Source organism: Triturus cristatus, chromosome 1_1, assembly GCF_964204655.1.
Source record: "Triturus cristatus chromosome 1_1, aTriCri1.1, whole genome shotgun sequence".
NCBI classification, from domain to species: Eukaryota; Metazoa; Chordata; class Amphibia; order Caudata; family Salamandridae; genus Triturus; species Triturus cristatus.
This window is the reverse complement of record NC_140579.1, coordinates 717,210,433-717,222,954: the sequence shown is the minus strand read 5'-3', so window position 1 is coordinate 717,222,954 and position 12,522 is coordinate 717,210,433.

Genomic DNA, 12,522 nt, shown 5'->3' with positions numbered 1-12,522 from the left:
ACCAGCGCATCCCCAGATAGCAGGGCCTCTGCACCCTCGTGACCTTGCACACCCCAACCCTGGTCATCCCTGGAGAAGATCTGTCCGAGTTGTCTCAACATCCGTTACATACGAAAACAACTTTGTTGCATCAGGTTCACAGGAGAAGAACTGCTGATTATTTTGGTTCAGCTCAGTACAAAGACATTCCAGAAGAATGTAGACTGTTCACAGAGACTCAAGTAACCAAAGGGTCAATACCCTTCTTCACCGTACAAACAAAAGCAAATGCTTGCTGGTTACAAATAACTAGGTGGGAATTTAGAAGAACGATCAATGATACTGAGGTCGGCCTAAACGCTAACAAGGAAGAACTGAGAGCCATCCGCCTTATGGGGAAGCAACATTTGTGCTTGTTGCACTTGATGGCCGCGATGGAGGTGGGGGGGTGTGTGCCAAGATTGGTGATTCCTGTTATACTTTTATTCCCAGAAGTACGAGTTACTTACCTTCGGTAACGATGTATCTGGTAGAGATCTAGCCTCAGATTCCTTAACATAGAATTATCCCCAGGCGTGAGACTGGACCCGGAAGACTTTCTTTGCCCCAGCATCTCTGCGTGCCGGGGGGGCGGTACCATGTGACTCCGCCCTGACGTCGTCCGCGGGCGTGACGTCAGCGAGGTCACATAAGCCCCACCTCGGCGCACTGACATCAGTTTTCTTCGGATAACTTTTCCGCGCCACAACACGGAGCCATCACAAACAAAACTGTGGAGAGTATGGGAACAGTGTGCGAAAAAGCAGTGAAACAGAAAAGAGAGAGAAACAAAAGGGGAGGAACAGCCCTGATTGGACAAGTGCCAAGCACCGAGGCACAAAAGGCCACAGCGAGGAAAGCCATAGGAGCGAAAGAGCAGAGCACCGCTCTGAGGAACACTGTTGCACAACTCAGAGGACTGCAAAAGAAGCAGAACCCCAAGCAAGTAAAACGTAGAAGAGTAAAAACAGGCCCCTACACCAAAGAAAAGGCAGGGTGGAGGGGTGCAGAAGCACACATGAACCAACCGACCATGTATCATAAGGGAAGGGGTGGAACAATGAAGCAAAACCAAGTATCCTGTCTGAGCAGAGCGAAACGGACACTCAGAGGAGACGAGCCACCCGAAGGGAGGCGAGTCCAGAAAACCACAGGAAAGGTCCTCGCACAACGGGGAGGAAGAGCGGGCCGTGAAGGAATCTGCGGCTAGAATTGTCTCTACCAGATACATCGTTACCGAAGGTGAGTAATTCGTACATCTGAAAGAGACGACTAGCTGCAGATTCCTTAACGTAGAATAGATACCCAAGCCATACCCAAAAGGGAGGAGGGCCCGCGAGAGAACCTCCCCAGTAGGAAGAGACACAAGGCCCCAGCAAGGCGAAGGGAATACCAGGAGACCCCAAGCCCATGCAAGGTACAAGGGCCACAAACCCTCGTGGGGTCAGACAGCCGCAGAGGAGCACCCAGGAGGAAAGAACGACCCCAAATGACAGGGAGAAGAGGCAAAACCGGAGGCAGAGCCTGCTGCAGGAAAACACACCACGACAGAGGACAGCCGAACAGGCATCAGTCGCAAGGAAGCAGGCAAAGCAGGAACGGCCCCAGAGCCAAGGAACGCAGGCATAAGAAGAAAGGCACAGGTGCGCAAAGCCCCAGCAGAACAAGAGGCAGGGGCACAAGGTTGTACAACAAGGGCCATAGCGGTGGACCAGCACAAGCAGGCAAGCACCGACAACAGACAGCACCAAGGAGCAGCGCACCCAGAAAAAGCCAAGCGCAAGCTGAGGGCAGAGGCCCGGAAATGCAGAACAAATCCCAAGGAAGGGCCGTACAATAGACACACACCGACCCATGAAGAGAAATGGAACCGGCCATAAGAGAAAAAAGTGGGGGAAACACGGAGGACCGACCAAGCTGTCAACCAGAACACAGGAAAGCCAGGAGAAACCCAGCCCCCCTGGAACACCAGATAGAGGACCAGGCCGAAACGCCAGACAGGAAGGCGGAAACGCCACGACACCACAGACAGCATATCAAACTGTCAAGAGACGAAGTGAACACCAAGAAGGATGGAACCCGGAGCAGCACAAGCCGCGTCCGGACAAGATACAAGAGACCGCCCAGTAGTTTACAGCGATGCCAAGAAAGGCGGGGAACCCAAAAAAGTGGGCAACTATACCTCCACAGCGCAAGAAAGAGCTATCCAATAGCTACAAGTACCCCACATAGGGTAGGACAAGTCCCACTAAAACATGGGAACACCTCTTAAGGAAAAACCCGCAGCAGAGGATCAGAACATAAAGGTAGGGTATGATACGTCCCAAGAAAACATGGGAATACATCTTGGGGAAAAAATCCAGCAGCAGAGGACAGAACAAAAGGGACCTGCAGATAGAACCACAGACAGCTTGACAAGCAGCCAATCAAAAAACACACCATCCTGAGGACACATGGGCGGACCACAACCAAAGAAGCACAAAATTTACAAGCTACGGAGGGGGAGGAGGAGGAGAAGGAGGAGGAGGCGGACGGAGTCCTTCAAGGAGCCGCTGAATGGCAGCATCCGCATGGGTGTTAAATAAAAGCACTCTGTCAAAGGGCAGGTCAACGAGACGCTCCCTCACATTCTCAGGGAAAACGCTATCCCTCAGCCAAGCATGGCGACGGAGAGCTACTGGACTCGCCATTGTGCGGCCGAGAGCATCAGAAACATCCAGAGCCGAACGAAGAATAAACACAGCCAGCTCCCGGCCATCCATCACATGGCGTCGCAGATCAGCATGAACACCTTCTAGAGAGACAGAAGACAGAAGGGACTCCATAGAATCCCACAAGCTGGAGGAAGCCCTGGACAACACACAAAGCGTGTTGAGTGCTCGCAAAGCAGCACTAGATGAGGCGAAGAGGTTCCGTCCCCAGGAATCTAACCATCGGGCCTCCCGTGACGGAGGAAACAACACCAAAGGTAAAGATGTCCCTGAAGCAAGCGCTGCGCTCAGCATTAAAATACATTTTAAGAAAGCTGAAAGAGAGCGCAGTGTCCCTGAAGCGGGCTTTCCGCTCAGCTTAAAAGGTTATAAATGAAGAAAGCTTAAAATCATCCGCCATTATCCCGAGAGTGCTGTGTCAGGAGGTAGGGTGGGGACAACCACTTTTAAAGTGAAAGCGCGCACACAAGAAGTGGCCGCCATTGTCCCGTGAGTGCTATGTGGGTGCACTGCAAATAGAAGTTGCAGCCGCCATTGTCCCTATTATTCATTAACAAAATAGTGATCACTGACTTAAAAAGTAGACCGTGTAACAAGACAAGCAAAAGGTCCAGTCGTAATGGGAGGTTACAGATGCAGACAAAGCGGTACCAAGGAACTAACACATATTCACAAAAGAAAAGCAATGATTTAGCAAGGAAAGTAACAGGAGCCAATTAAAAAGATGGGCAGGGAAATAGGCGGAGCTTGTACGCCTAACCTTAATACAGATTGCCTCGCAGCACCACCCATGCTCGACCTAAAAATTATATGGCAGTTTCTGGTATCATTTTTATCGATAACCTCGACATTGTGCCTACAGTTGTCATAGCCTACATTGATATAGTCTTTGCTGATATTGACATAGTTATGCATTCCTAAATCATGGCACACATCGCTGTCGCTTTTACTGGTAACAACATTGTCATTCAGGCATAGATTATGGCATACATTGACATTGCATTTATGGGCATTGAAATTGTCAGATGGGCACAGGTTGTAGCATACGTTGACATCGTTTTGCAGTTGTCGGGTCTGCACATAATATGGTACTCACTGACTTCATATTTACCCATTCCAAAAATCCCCCATCTAGTTGATTCTTCAACTATTTTATCCACCTCATGTCATGAGTTATATTATTCGAAAGTGTTTGCCCGTAGTTTGTCTTACTTTTTCCCCATGCTATGTGCATACTACTTAATTTGAGGACTGCGTTTTTACAACAGGAAACCCCCACGTGTAGGAAACCATATAACAGAAGTACAATAGTGAAAACTGGCATCATTAACATGAATAGTTTGGACATCCATGGGGATCCACGAAAAGATACTATGCAACCAGTCCAGCTCTGAGGCATCTCCCTTCTTCATATCAGCTTGCAGACAATGCAGTTACTTGGATGGCACAAGCTAATGTCCCATTGTACATGTCATATCTGAGAGAGACTACTAGCCGCATATTCCTTAATGCAGAATTATCCACAGGCGTGAGACTGGACCCGGAAAAGTTTCTTTGCCCCATCCGGGGGGCGGTACCACGGGACTCCGCCCAGACGTCCGCGGGCGTGACATCAGCGAGGTCACATAAGCCCCACCCCGGCGCGCTGACATCAGTTTCCTTCTTTTCCGCGTGCAACGCGGATCCGGATCGTATCCCTGTCCTGTTTTCAGGCCTTCTTTTCACGCTTTTGCGTGGGGGAACAGTGTGCAAATGCCTTCGGGCTTTAAAGCGTGCACGTCTTGCACGCATCAGATGTCGGTGACGGGCCCTCATCCGATTTGTATGTGGTGTTTGGGCGAGCACCATGATTCCACGGACTGCGACGCTTGCCAGCATCTGAAGCCTATGTCCCGGCGGGAGCGTCGGATGAAGCTTCTCTCAGCCCGGTTGTCCAGGTCTGGGTCATCCACGCGGCGGGGTCCATGAATCGCCGCTTCCGCTTTCGGCATCGCCCGTCACCGAGGCCCCGCGGGCGTCGCTCACCCATCGGTAAGTCTCTTAGCTTGTCTCCGAGGCCTGGTCCTCCCTCTGCGGAGGGCGCGGGTTCTCCACGGGACATGCGGCCTCATTCGTCGCCACCCTACCCACCGTTTCCTGGCACCAGGGCGACTAGGGCCCAAATGGAGGCCTATGCTGTGGCTCTGCAGGCTTCCTTGGCCCCTCCTCCTCCTGAGACGCCCGCAGATCCCTTGCCATGTGCGGGGCCTTCCGCGGCATCACCGGTGACACTGGCCCTGGCGCCAACGGGTTCGGCTTCAGGCTCTGGAGGTGTGGTGTCATCAGAGTGCGGCCCTTCGGGGTTCCCCTATTCGGCCCACGGCGCCTCTGCCTTGCCTCAAACCCCGAGGGGGTCCCTGTGGTGTCGCGCGAGATTGCCAGGACTCGCGGCTTGCTCCCGAGGTCTCCTCTGTCTTCTGGGCAGGCGGCAGCCTTGCCAGAAGCTGAGCTGACTCTGCTTAGTTGCCGACAGCTGTCGATCCTAGCTGCGCCGCGGGTGCTGGCTAGGGGCCGGGGCGTGTCCCCGGGTCCCTCTCGTCTCTCCACGCAGGCGGCTGCTTCGTCGGAGGTTGAGTCGGTGCCTTTTCGGCGCCGTTCTTTCGCCGCCCCGAAGCCGGCCCGCTCCATTCTCCTGGGGTGCGAGTGGTGGACGAGGTCGTCCCAGCATCCCCTCCGGCGCCGTCAGGTGGTCGACTCGTCTCCAGAGGTCCCCTCCTCTCCGGAGGTTCATCAACTGTTTGTCTCTTCTTCCCCAGAGACAGGCCGCCGTGTCGTGGCTTTTTCCCCAGTGTATTCCAGGGAGGGCTCCTCGCCTTCCCCGTGGCCACAGCCCTCCCTAGAGGTACCGCAGGTCCCCCACTCGTCCATCAATCTTCCACCATTCCGAGGCTGGCCATTTCTTCCACCAGCTGGATTCGGGGATGACCGGCTTAGTTTACAGCCATCGCCCACGGAGGAATTGCTCTCCCCCCCCCGCGACGCCCTACGGAGGCGTGTGCGGCCTTTGCCAGGGCCATTTCCACGGCTGCTGGCATTTTCCACATGGGCAACCCTGCTACCCCATTTCCTACGGACACTTTGCTGGAGGTTCTCCATCAGGGCTCTGGTGGACGGGAGCTGCTTCTTCCCTTCGAAGCTTCGCTCCATAATTCTCTTCTAGGGGCGTCCTGCCACGGGGGATCCGGTGCCTCAGCCGCTCCTTCACCGCCCTGCTCCGCACGACCCAGTCTGCCTTTCTTTCCACCCTTCTACTCAGGGCCCTCTTCTGCAGACTGCTTTTTCATCTTTACGAGAGGGGGGTGGTGGCGAAATGGCCCCTCGTCGGGGTCCGCTTAGATGAGGGTGTACGTAGGTCCATAATGGGTGCCTGGCGTTGCAGGCTTTCCTCTTCTTGTCTAGGGTGTGCCATTTCGCCACCACCCCCCTCCCGTGACCCATGGTGCTCAGAACCTTTGCACCTCTTAATAAACTCGGTTCCTCTCTACACATGACGGAATCTACTCTGAGTGTTTTTTGATGTTTTTAACACTTATAAACCCTTGGCTAGGGTGGGCCTTAGCGAGCCCATACCGCCAGGTTCTCACATTTACACCTCTGGTCCTGATGAAAGCCTGATTAACATTCATGTAGGCAGAAACATGTTGACCGCACTTTCAGGGATAATACATGAACTTTTAATTCTAGTTCTTTATCCCACACATTCTTTTACCCATGTTTGATTGGAAAAATCAATAAAGTTCTTTTTGACACAATTTGGACATTTTAAATTTCACTTAATTCACTTCTCAAACACTTTTTTACCAGCTCCGCAGTAATCTGGCGTCACAGCACACTAGGGTGGCACTCGGCCACTCCTAGTGGGGCCCAATGATGAAGCATGTCACCAACCAGGTTGGTGACTGAGGGCTTTTTTAAGAAACCAAATGGGTTTTATCAAACAGTGATAATCTACTGCGATTACCTGCAAGTTTGCTCTTCCGCTTTGCTATTACTTGGATACACTCCTTTGTTGATTGCTTGAACCAAAAAGCATGCCAGCTTTTACACAGAGGACTTTTGAAACTCCAAAAGATCCTGCAAACAGCTAGAAAGGAAATGGAGAGCCACCCACAAAACCACCGACACAACCACCTACAAAGCTGCACTAAGACACTACTACCAGCAATTGAGAGATACCAAAAAAAGTGTACGCATCGAAGGGAGCACCAACAGCTGCAAGGAGATCTTCTCCATCATCAAGGACTTCCCCACACCATCGGCCTGCGTCAACAGCATCACACCCTCCCAAGAACTCTGCAACAACCTATCAAACTTCTTCAACCACAAAATCAAATGCATACAGCAAATTCACACACCAACTAAGCCCTAGCGATCTCATCACCAGCCTGCCCATCACCAACCAAGACAACCACTTGGGGAAACTCTCACCAGAGAAGACACCGTGACGATCATGAAATCCATCCATTTAGGAGCAACAATCAATCAGGATTCAGGAAAAACCGTTACAACAAACAAATGATGGACGGAATGCTGACAATGCATACATTCTCCCCCAGTCAAGAGATCTGGGTTAAATCCATCGTTCTTTTGCCCATTACACCACCCCAGTTTAGACATGGCCATATGCAAATCAGTCTTGACCCTGTGCCTCATGGGAACAGTCCAGCCCGAACTGCCAAGCCATGTCTTCCCTGGACCGGAATCAAGCATCCTAGGACCGGTTTCTGGCTATCAGCCGTCATCAGCCAGGATAGCTTGACTCCAGTGGCGTAGTGAGCACGGGTCCCACGTCTGGGAATACCCATCCCACTTAGGGCGAAAAGCGTTACAACAAACAAATGATGGACGGAATGCTGACAATGCATACATTCTCCCCCAGTCAAGAGATCTGGGTTAAATCCATCGTTCTTTTGCCCATTACACCACCCCAGTTTAGACATGGCCATATGCAAATCAGTCTTGACCCTGTGCCTCATGGGAACAGTCCAGCCCGAACTGCCAAGCCATGTCTTCCCTGGACCGGAATCAAGCATCCTAGGACCGGTTTCTGGCTATCAGCCGTCATCAGCCAGGATAGCTTGACTCCAGTGGCGTAGTGAGCACGGGTCCCACGTCTGGGAATACCCATCCCACTTAGGGCGAAAAGCGTTACAACAAACAAATGATGGACGGAATGCTGACAATGCATACATTCTCCCCCAGTCAAGAGATCTGGGTTAAATCCATCGTTCTTTTGCCCATTACACCACCCCAGTTTAGACATGGCCATATGCAAATCAGTCTTGACCCTGTGCCTCATGGGAACAGTCCAGCCCGAACTGCCAAGCCATGTCTTCCCTGGACCGGAATCAAGCATCCTAGGACCGGTTTCTGGCTATCAGCCGTCATCAGCCAGGATAGCTTGACTCCAGTGGCGTAGTGAGCACGGGTCCCACGTCTGGGAATACCCATCCCACTTAGGGCGAAAAGCGTTACAACAAACAAATGATGGACGGAATGCTGACAATGCATACATTCTCCCCCAGTCAAGAGATCTGGGTTAAATCCATCGTTCTTTTGCCCATTACACCACCGCACCAAAACAGCCCTCATCACAGCCATCGACATCCGGAGCATCCTGGGCCAAGGAGAGACACCAGCTCTCATCTTACTCAACCTCTCAGTGGCATTCGATACAGTCTTCCAAAATATACTCATCAGAAGACTTCATGAGATCTGCATCCAAGGACCTGTACTCAAATGGATTTTCTCCTTCCTCACAGAAAGAACCCAAAGAGTCAGACCAGTGTGGCACTACAGGTCAAGGAACTCTCTTAATTCAAAATATTTGGTAGAGCGCACATATCCATCCTTTCTTGCATACACTTGTGTAGCGAGGAGGCCATGGGCCCTGGTGCAAGCAAAGGCAATAGCTCATTTGACTGCTGTTGGAGTAGTAAAATACAGCATTGTCAAGACTCAGTGGGCCCTCAGAACTTTGGGGCCCAGTGCCACAACACCTTTTGTACCAATGCTAGCCAAGCCCCTGTTGGCATACATAAAAAAAACTTGGAACAGAAAACCAGGCTCTGAGCCCACAATACATGAATTTATTATCACACAAAATAACAGAAAAATGCAGAGAATTATTGAAATATGCAGATATTGGAGCGCCTCAGTTTGCTTTTCCCATGTGCTGGGTAAATTATGAACAGAGTGGCAGTCAGAATATATATTTTTTACTCGATCCTACCCATTTTAGTGTTTTATTTTTCTCTGTTAATTGAAAGTGCATAGATTTATTAAAGCCATTGCAATAAACACATGGTTAGACATAAAAGGCTATTTCTTTTTTTATCTCTGCCTGTTTAAATTATTCCTGTGCATTTATTAGGAGATAACAGAGCTGCTGCCAACCTGCTGGCAGCAGTTTCACGTTTAGCAAGCCCTGTGTTTTTTGTTATTAACCTACACCCCTCTGCGCGCTGGAACACGTACACCCATACTTAAAGAACAAGTTACTTACCTTCGGTAACGATGTATCTGTAAGAAACATTAGTTAGTTAGATTACTCGCCTTAGAATATCCCCAGGCGTCAGGCTGGACCCGGAAAGATTTTTCGTCAGCAATACCCCTTGCGCGTCGCTAGGCGTCGTCTGCGGCTCCGCGTCCCTCGTCAGCATCGTGTGCCGGAATGACGTCGTCGGAGTACTTAGACGCCGCCCTTGCACGCTGACGTCAGTTCTTGTACATAGCTTTCCGCGCCAGGAATGCAGAGCCATGCAAGAGACCGACACAGGTGCCACAAAATCTAGGGCCCTGAAAAGGATAACCTTAACCCTAGATGTCAGTTCGCAGAACGGGGAGGATGGGTGGGTCGGTGAGGAATCTAACTAACTAATGTTTCTTACAGATACATCGTTACCGAAGGTAAGTAACTTGTTCATCTGAAAGAAACACGTTAGTTAGATTCCTCACCTTAGAATAGATACCCCAGCAATACCAACCCCGGTGGTGGGTCTGCGAACCAAGATCACACCAGAAAGTCCTGGAGAACAGAACGGCCAAAGAAGCCGTCTCTCCGGACTTGGCTGTCCAGGCAATAGTGCTTGGCAAACGTGTGCAGTGAAGCCCACGTCGCCACCTGACAGATGTCCCGCAAGGGAACTCCCCGGCCCAGGGCAGTAGTAGCCGCTGTGGCCCGGGTGGAATGGGCCCTCAACCCAACAGGAGGGTCCTTTTTTGCCAAGAAGTAACAAAGTTTAATACACAACACGACCCACCGTGAGATGGTCCGTTTGTGTACCGCTTTCCCCTTCTTAGCTCCTACGTATCCAACAAAAAGTTGGTCGTCCACCCGGAACTGTTTGGTGCGGTCCAAATAAAAGGACAGCGCCCGTTTTGGGTCCAGACGGTGGAGCCTCTCTTCCTCTTTTGAAGGATGCGGAGGCGGAAAGAAGGTGGGCAACGTGGCAGATTGCCCGATTGTGAGAAGTTGGCCTGATGTATGATGTCACTAGTTCTAGTGTACACCTTATATCAGTCCAAACAACCCTTATGGTGATTGGTTGTAAAGTCAACCTTATAGACCAGCTATCCTAGTGGTAGCATGGACAAGAACAGTCTTAGGCTAAACTCTGAATGGCATGTGAAGCCAGCTGTGATACCATATATAATCCCTTGAATACCAAATGAAAGGACACCACAACAGATATATATATAAAATAAAGTGTATTTATTCTAGTCAAACCCTCAGCACTCTTTATGAGATTAGAGGTAAGTACAACACAGTCTTATTTATGCATACATTAAGTCACACAGGTAAGTAATACAGTTAGGCCCTAGGGGCCACGCAAACCATATACTAAAGAAGTGGTATAAGGACCACTGTCATGAAAATAGGATAGGCCTAGGGAATCGCTGGGGCTACACTACACTAGCAACAGTTAGGAAGTGGGAGGCCCACGGGATTCAGGTGCAGAGTGGAAACACTCACGCGTAATGCGTAAAAGTCGATAGAATTACTAGCAGTTAGAAATTAACAGTTTAAGGACACTTCTGAAGCAGCTAGAGAGTCGAGACTCGGAAACTAGACCCTAGGATAGTCACTACCCTTGTGAACACCGAAGTACCCAAGTTACTTAGCCCACGGGCTGCGGGTGCATAGGTGTGAACTTGCGTCGGGTTTCGTCGTGGACTTCTATGGATGCCTGAAGGAAAGTTGCTGACAGGCAGTCAGTGAAGAGTGTCCGGTGGATCCCAAGGCTGGGATCAAGAAGAGAGGATACCTGCAAGCAGAAGGGACAGAGTCAAGGTCACTAGCCAGTGACCACGTGGAACCAGGAAGGAACCAGGCGATGTCGTGAAGATTGCAGGTGAAAGGTGAAGCTTGTCGCTGCAGCCACGGGTACCAGGAGACGTCGAGGATGACCAGGACCAGGAGGCGAGCTGTCCCACGAAGGCTCTTGCTGTCGGCGGCGTCGAAGTCGAACTAGGACTCACCAAGCCTTGGCAAGCGGAACCCACGAAGAACGGAGGATTTGCTTCTGGTGCAGACCAGGAAGGTCTGGGGTGCTTCTCTTTTGCAAAGAAGCGGGAGCCAGTCTGGAGGAGCCAAACCAGCAGTGAAGATTTCAAGGTGTGTCGTCACAGAGGCCGCTAGCCAACGGGCAAGCAACCGGACAGACGCGGCAAGCAGGAAAATGCAGAAGGGCCCCACGCAGGACTCGTGGAGTGTGGGGGGCTGATCTTCGGTGCAGATGGTGCTTGGGGTTGGGGCTTCTCAATCCCCGGTGCACAACTTCGAGGGTGCCTCAGAAGCTGCGCTGGAAGATACTTGCCACTTTCCCCAGGTAGCCGGTCCCACGTCTCTCGTCGCCTCCACGGATCTCAGCTCGGCTGTGGATGTGGATCAGGGTCGGAGAAGTCTGGAAGTCAAGGCTCTGGTCGGGCTCTGCAGTCGGTCCCTCGTAGAACTTCAGCAAAGCAAAGGGTAGTCTCTTGATGGTGCCTGTTTGCACAGGGTAGCCACTCCTTGGCCACAAGGGAGATTCTTCAGTCTTCTTCTTTCGTCGAATGTCGAAGGTCCAGAGTTTCTCTTCAAGTTGCAGGTTCAGGATAATCTAATCTCCTGGGGCCCAGCTACCACTCTTATACTAATCTGGGGGGCTGGGTTGCCTGCTAGGTCACGCCTTATGGGTGGGACCTGGGAGGGGGGTGGTTACACCCCCTTCCCTTTGTCCAGTTTCGCGCCAGGACTGGGGCTGGAGTGCCCCAGCACCGGTTTGAACTGGACTATGCACGGGACACCTTGTGTGCCCCAGGCATGTCTCATTCTTTTCATCCCTCCCTGCCCCAATACACTAAGGCCTGTCTGGGGTGGTGCTCGCACCTCCCAAGGCAGGAAACCTATTGTCCAAGCCTCCCTTGCCAGGATCACTCCCAGCAGCAGGAGGTCAGACTCGTGTCTGTGGCAGCAGCATCCATTTTGTGATGCTGGGGCTCTGGTTAACTTTAACCGGGTAAGTAGGTTACAACATGTCTTCTCCCTCTAGAAGGGAGGGATAATATCCTCATCCCCAGAAATGGGATGGGGGTATTATTCCAAAGTCTTAGACACCTTACACGACATGTTTTGATAAAGCCAAACCATAGTTACCATAACCGTTTAAGATTATAAGGCACTTTAAGAGTATATGGTAGGCTATATCATAGAACAGCTATAAGGACATGGTTCCGAAAGCTGCAGACAGGCTCAGCTCATGCTAGAGCACCA